This window comes from Mus caroli, chromosome 1, assembly GCF_900094665.2.
Source record: "Mus caroli chromosome 1, CAROLI_EIJ_v1.1, whole genome shotgun sequence".
NCBI classification, from domain to species: Eukaryota; Metazoa; Chordata; class Mammalia; order Rodentia; family Muridae; genus Mus; species Mus caroli.
This window is the reverse complement of record NC_034570.1, coordinates 44,029,913-44,038,097: the sequence shown is the minus strand read 5'-3', so window position 1 is coordinate 44,038,097 and position 8,185 is coordinate 44,029,913.

Here is an 8,185-nt window from a genome sequence, read left to right as displayed (position 1 = left end):
GACAACAAAAAATTAAAGGGATACAAATTGGAAAAAAAGAAGACAAATTATCACTATTTGCAGATGATATGATAGTATATTGAAGTGAACCCAAAAATTCCACCAGAAAACTTTGCTGATAAACCACTTCAGCAAAGTGGCTGGATATGAAATTTACTCAAACAAATCAGTAGGCTTCCTATACCCAAAGGATAAACTGGCTAAGAAAGGAAATAAGGGAAACAATACCCTTCATAATAGTCACAAACAAAATAAAATATTATGGTGTGACTTTAACCAAATAGGTGAAAGATCTGTATGACAAGAACTTCAAGTCTCTGAAGAAAGAAATTACGGAAGACCTCATAAGATGGAAACATCTCCCATGTTTGTGGATTGGCAGGATTCATGTATTAAAGATGGCCATCGTGCCACAAGCAATCTACATACTCAATGCTATCCCCATCAAAATTCCAACTCAATTCTTCATAGAGTTAGAAAGAACAATTCTCAAATTCATTTGTAATAACAAAAAACCCAGAATAGTGAAAATTATTTTCAACAATAAAACAACTTCTGGAGGAGTCAGTATCTCTGACCTCAAGCTGTATTACAGAACAATAGTGATAAAAACTGCATGGTAATGGTTCAGTTACAGGTAGGTAGATCAATGATATAGAATTGAAGTCTCAGAAATGAACCCATGCATTTTTATCTTTGACAAAGGAGCTAAAACTATCCAGTGAAAAAAAAGACAGCATTTTCAACAAATGGTGCTGGTTCAACTGGAGGTCAACATGTAAAGGAATGCAAATTAATCCATCATTATCTCCCTGTACAAAGTTCAAGTCCAAGTTGATCAAGGACCTCCACATAAAACCAGATACACTGAGTCTAATAGAAGAAAAAGTGGGAAAAGCCTCAAACACATGGGCACAGGGGATAAGTTCCTGAACAGATCACCAATGGCTTATGCTCTAAGATCAAGAATTGACAAATTTGACCATTTGGACTTAGCACAGGGTCCCCAGTGGATGATTTAGAAGAAGGACTGAAGGACCTGAAGGGGTTTCCAACCCCAAGGAAGAACAACAATATCAGCCTATCAGTCACTGCCCCCTCCCAAACCCCCAGAGGTAACCACCAACCAGTGAGTTCACATGGCTCCAGCTGCACATGTAGCAGAGGATGACCATTTAGTACATCAATGGGAGGAGAGATTCTTGGTTCTCGGAAGGCTAGATGTCCTAGTGTAAGGAAATGCCAGGGGAGTGAGGCAGGAGTGGGTGGGTGGGTGGGGGATCACACTCATAGAAGCAGGGGGAGGGATGATGGGATAGGAGTTTTCCAGAGAAGAAACTGGGAATTGAAATAACATTTGAAATGTAAATAAATAAAATATCTAATAAAAATTACTTTGGTAATTGATTCAAATTTATCCTCACATATAACCTAAAAAATAAATCAGAGCTCATTGTGTTCAAGTTAAATTGTTATGTTATTTTACTCAGAGAACAAGCTGTTTTGCATCCACAAATAATTTCTGGTAATAATTCAAAATTGTCCTTCAGGCAACAGCTTGACATAATCACAAAATTGACATTTATGTTCTATTCTCATTTGTAAGAAGCCAGATGACTCCCTGACTCATGATTTGACAAAGAAAGAGAATAAACAGATGACAAGGTAAATCTACTAATATTCTTTAAAGTTTAGTCATTCTAATAGTACTTATTTTGATATCAGCTTTTGCAGGCTAATATGAGATATATCATATTTAAGTAATCAAATATATGTGAAATATCTATGTACCATGATGAAATAAAGTTGATGAACATGAAGAATAGTTTTATAATATCATTGCTTAAATTAGAATACATTGAAAATATTTTAACCTTCAAAATTTAGTGAAGTTTAACTAATTCTAACATTTTCAACATTGAAAATATCTTCAATGTACAATGGAAAGGAGTTGTAGTACAATGTTAATAAAAAGGCCTTCAAAATCAACATAACCAAAGTTTGTAGAAATTCACAGAAACTGTGGCAGCATAAACTGTGGCTTTCATTGCTCTACATCACGTCAACTGCATAAATACCATGGCTTCTACTTTAGTGATATTCTGGATTTCTGAGTATGTGAACAAGTGTGTCTTTGATTCTCATGCCTTCCTTCGGGCCTTTATCCTTCTATTTGTTTGTCTTGTCAAACTGTAATACATTTCTTTTTGTTTTATCATATTGTATTATGTATATTTTGTCATCTCTCAACAGCCTTTTTTTTGTTTTCTAATGAGAAATTGAAATGGAACGTATCTAAATTTGAGGGGAAATGGAAAGGAACTGGTGTGAGTAAAGGAGGAGAACTACAATCACCTTGATATGTAAGAAAAATTAATTTTCAATAAAAGGAAAGATAAAAATCAGAAAAAGATCACACACACACACACACACACACACACACACAGCACTTTAATTAGGTTGTAAAACCTAAGAAACCAGCACTGATAAGGCCAAAAAAGAAGATCATTTGTTTGAAGCCAGCCTCAGAAATATTGTAGGATCATGTACCAAAAATTTAATTAAAATAAAATAATATAAATTATATAGATAAATATGAAAATGAATAGACAAATAATAATTATTTAATGTATTTACTTATTCATTTGAAATCTCTATATCAGCTTCCTCTCCTTGTCCCTCCTACATTCCCCTCCTCATTCCCCATCCCCCTTTTTTTTAGGAGAAGTGTTACCAACCTGCCCTGGCACATCAATTCACTGCAGGACTAGGCACATCCTCTTCCACTGAGACCAGACACAGCAATCCAGTTAGAGGAACAGAACCCACTTTCAGACAACAGTGTCTCAGGGAACAGTTATGGTACTCTTCTGTTTATAAACATAAAAGAGTATCATTAATAGTGTCAGAAATTGGTTGTTGCCCATAAGATGGGTCTCAAGTTGGGCCAGTAATTGGTTGATCATTGCCTCAGTTTCTGCTCCATCTTTGTCTCTGGATTTCCTGTAGGTAAGACAAATTTTGTTCAAAGGTTTTGGGGATGGTTTTGTGTCCTTATCCCTCCACTGGAAGTCCTGCCTGGCTACAGGAGGCTGTTACTTCAGGCTTCATATCCCCACCTGCTAGAAGCCTCAGCTAGAGTCATTCTCATAGTCTCCTTCTTCCCACATCTCTGACAAGTCCTAGAGATGTCCACTCCCTCAACTATCACAAAACTCCAAACATTCTCCTACAACTCTCTCCTGGGTTCTCCCTAACCTGATCCCCCAACCAGATGCCTTCACTATCACTTCTATTGCCCAGTTCTCTCTCTCCATCCACCTCTGATATTTAATATACTTCTCAGTGACATTCAAGAATCCTCACTTGGGCCCTCCTTGTTATTCAGCTTCTTTAGGTCTGTGGATTAATTTAAGTTGCATTGGTATCATTTCTTCCTTGGGAGTCAGGTGGAATTCTGCACTTCTGCGCTAAAACTATATTCCCTGGTCTTTTGTTAATGGTTGGATGAATTTTTGCTTCTATTTCCTTAGTGGTTGTAGGACTAAATTGTTTATATGATCATGATTTAACTTTGTAAGTAGAATTTATCTAGAGAATCATCCCTTTCATTTAGATTTTTCTAATTTTGTGTAATATAGGCTTTTGAAGTAAGACCTAAAATTCTTTTTAGGGAATGTAGGACCATGTTTCCAGACAGGCATAAGAACAAATAAGGTAAACTGACCTCAAATCCCAGGGATCTCAAAGATTTGAAGGCAGGAGTGGAGCTATTCCCTTCTTGTCTCTATACCTGCTCTGGAACATATAACAAGGGCACCTACTGCGAGGACCATAGCATTATGTAGCACAATACCTGCAGTTCTTTTCCATACAACTGAAGTATCTAGATAACCTTGAGCCTTTCGCTAATGAGCTTCCCTTCCTTGGTATTCCTTCCCCCAAAAGATATATAATTCCTGGTTCACTATGAATAATGTGTATGTGTATCCACAACAATATGAAGAAGCAAGGATCATGTCAGAGAGCTGCTTAATTAATGATTACCTCAGGGAAGGCCTTTGACCAAAGAGCTGTGCCTAAGAATCTCAAGGAAGGCTTTCCCTACTCCAGCCACTCTGCTACTCTTTTGGCACTTGTTCCCAACCACACTACATTCATATTGTCCCTGGCTACACCTCCCTTCCTCTTTGACATTCAGAAATCCTGATAGGAATGATAGACCTAATACCCCTGGTTCCCTACTCCTTCTTCCTACTGTCAGCCAGCAGCACTCAGCTACCCAGAGAAGAGACTGAAAACACTGTAGAGACTCCCTTCCAGAATCTGCTCTGGCTTCTCCAGGCAAAGGCCTTCTAGAAGTAAACAGGCACCCCCTAGTGAGGAGGCAGAATTTAGTACAATTCTTTGGGTTTCCTAAGTTCCTTTTGTTATGCTCCACTTTTCATTCTGAGTTTTAAAATTTGGAAATTGTCTCTCTGACTTTTATTTAGTTTGGCTAAGGGCTTGTCTACCTTACTGATTTCCTTACAGAACCAGCTCTTTCATTGAATCTTTTATTCTCTTTGTTTCTAATTTATTGATTTCAGCCCAAAGTTTGATTATTTACTGCTGTTTACTTTCCTTGGGTGTGTTTCATTCTTCTTATGCTAGAATTCTTAGGTGTTATGCTAAGTTGTTAGTATAAGGTTACTCCATTTTCTTTATGAAGATACTTATGCTAGGTACCTTTTTCTTAGCATTTTTCATTGTGTCCCACAAGTTTGGGTATGCTGTACCTTTTTTTCATTGAATTCTAGAAAGTCTTTAGCTTCTTTCTTGCTTTCTTCTCTGACCCAGTGGTCACTAAGAAGAGAGTTTTTTAGTTTCTAGGAATTTATAAGTTTTGTTGTTTTTATTGTTCAAGTCCAGCTTTAAATCATTTTGGTCTCATAAAATGCAAGAGTTTCTCCAATCTTCTTGGATCTGTTGAGGCATACTTTGTGACCAAATATGTGGTCATTTGGAGAAGGTTCCATGAAATACTGAGAAGAACATATATTCTAGGTGTTTGGGTAAAATATTCTGAGATAGATCTTAGGTCCTGTTGATTCATAACATCTATTAGTTTCATCATTTCTCTCTTTAGTTTCTGCTTTGATTACCTGTCCATTAGTGAGACTGGATATTGTTTATTTTCCACTATTAATGATTGGGATTCAATGCATGATTTAAGCTTTAGTAATATTTCTTCTAAGAATTTGTGTGTCTTTGCATTTGGGGCAGAGATGTTCAGAATTAAAATGGCTCCATCTTAGTGGATTTTTTCTTTGATGGGTATAAAGTGTCCTTCCCCATCTACTTTGATTATTTTTGGCTTAAAGTATATTTTATTAGATATTAGAGTGGCTACCCCAGCTTGCTTCTTGTGTTCATTGCTTGGAAATCCTTTTTCCAGCTCATTACTCTAAGGTAATATCTATCTTTGTTGCTCATGTGTGTTTCTCACATGCAGAAGAATAATGTATCCCATGTATGCATCACTATGTTAGTCTCCTTTTATTGAGGAATTTGAGTTCATTGATACTGAGAGATATTATGGACAAATTACATTTAACTCCTGTTATGTTGATGATGGTGAGTGTGTGTGTGTGTGTTAGTGTTTTATATGCACATGTATGCATGCTAATATGCAAATGTTCTTGCCCCTGCGTATTCATGAGGAAACCAGAGACCTGTGTTTTGTCCTGTATGTAGCCAACTGCATAATAATTATGAGAAAAAGCCTTCTTACTTAAGTTTGAGTATTTTAAGTTCTTTTATACTGTGTCACCAATGAGTTTCTCTGATATATCTGTCTCCTTGCTGTAGCTGCTGCTACATACCTTTAGCATTAGTCATGGCTTTTATGTACATAGTAGTGATACTAACTTAAATCCTTATGTTTTCATAGCAAGCTGCTCACTATGAAACCTCTTTAAAGCATCATTTGAAAGATGAAGTTCATACAACAATAAAGATCCATTGGTATACAAATCCATTATTGATTAACCCGTCTCTTTATCACCTATTTGTTATAAAAATGTTCACATTTAGGCTCATTAATTAAGTAGTAATATTAGCATAAATAATTGAGTGAAAATTGTAAACCTCCCTGAATATGGTGGAAGAATACAAAGAATAAATTTAAATATTAATTAAATTTATAGATTTAATCAACAACTGGTAGACTCATGATTCAGGAAAATGGAAATCAAAAGCAGGATGCAGATTTCCAAGAAAATGCAAGGATGAATTAACAGATTTGAAAAAATCTGACCTCTGAAGACTAAAATATAAGAGAAATTTAAGCATAACTTTAGTTTTCAAATATGAAAACATAGCATGAAAATCTGTGTAAAATTGTTTTAGGTCCACCCAGCAAAATAACTACAAGAAACTAAGGAGTGACAAGAGTGTGAAAAATAGTCTTCTCTAGGAATGTACATCAGTTGGATATGTAGCATCACCTCTTAGGCCTTGAAAACACATATATTAACAATGTTATACAGGCTTAGAAGGGGACATTTATAGATAGATAGATAGATAGATAGATAGATAGATAGATAGATAGATAGATAGATAGATGCATACATACATACATACATACATGTGTTTGTGTGTGTGTGTGTAATAATTAAAGAAAAGATGCCATATATTTGAAAGAATGCAAGTAGAAATATACCAGAGGCTTTGGATGGAGGAAAGGAAAGGGACAAATTATAATATAGATTATCTCAAAAATTAAGGAAAAAGTTATGAAAAAGTCATGAAACTATATTGTAAAAATATGTAGACTTCTGCCATTAAAACATAAATGGAACAAAAGTTCTACCAAATGTGATATAACTAAAGGAAAATGTTGAAATAAATAATTGTTGAAAATAAATGTGAAATGATTTTAGAATCAGTAGTATGCACAAATTCTCTCCCATTCAATGACACTGAAGTATTTCTAATTCAATGCCTTAGGTTTCTATTGATGTGATAAAATATCATGACCAAAAGCAACTGGGGGAAAAATGTTTTGTTTTACCTTACATGTTCTGATTATTGTACATTATATATAAAAAAAAAAACTAAGAATAGGAATTCAAAAAAGGAACTTATACGCATGTACTGAAATAAAATCCTTGGAAGAAACCTGCTTTCTGGCTTCCTTTCCACGGCTTTCTCAGTCTCCCTTTTGTATGCTATCCAGGACCTCCTACTCAGGGTGGCATTTCTGCTATACTGAGCTGGCTTTTATCCACATGAATCATGTAAAAATATAAATAAATAAATAAATAAATAAATAAATAAATAAATAAAACAAATGCTTCGCTTCGGCTTCGCCACAGGTCTATGTGATGGGGGCATTCTCTCAGTTGAGGTTCTGTCATCTCAAGTTTCTTTGCTTTGGGTCTTATAGACAAAATCTAACCAAGACTCTCTATGTGAGTACACTCCTGTTAACTTGAAGGACACAAGTAAGATTAAAACAAAACAAAAACAAAAACAAAAACAAAAACAAACAAAAAAAACTGATTACAATCCTCAAGAGTTTATGACACTAATTGCAGTTTTACTTGATGATAGTTATAAAACTAATATTTTCCCTTTTATGTTTCACTTCATTAATTAGCAGAAAGAGTAAGGTTTTTCTTATGACATTTTTATGTGTACTTCATTTTGATTATTGTCTTTCCATTTTCATCTCCCTAATTTCCTCCTCTCACTTGTACACTTATGTCTTTTATATCAAGGCACATATCATGATAATCATTCAATATGGTTCTGTTGTCTTTACCTGAAAGATATGGTAATTATTTAATAAACATGTGTGACAATAATGTAATAAATCATATAGATGAATTTATAACAAAAATCCCATGATCAGCTCAATAGATGCAGAAAATAGCTGTGACAAAATACAACTTTCTTTTGGGGCAAAAATCCTAGAGAAGTATTATTTTAGCACACATATCTCAAAATAATAAAGGATGCGTATAATAAATTTGCAGCCAACATCATCCTAAAGGGAGAAAATAAATGAGTTGGCTATAAATACCTTGGCTTATACCTACATCATCAAGTCTATTCTATAAGTCAATGTGTCTTTCTCTCTTTCTTTCTTTCTGTCTTTCTTTCTTTCTTTCTTTCTTCTTTCTTTCTTTCTTTCTTTCTT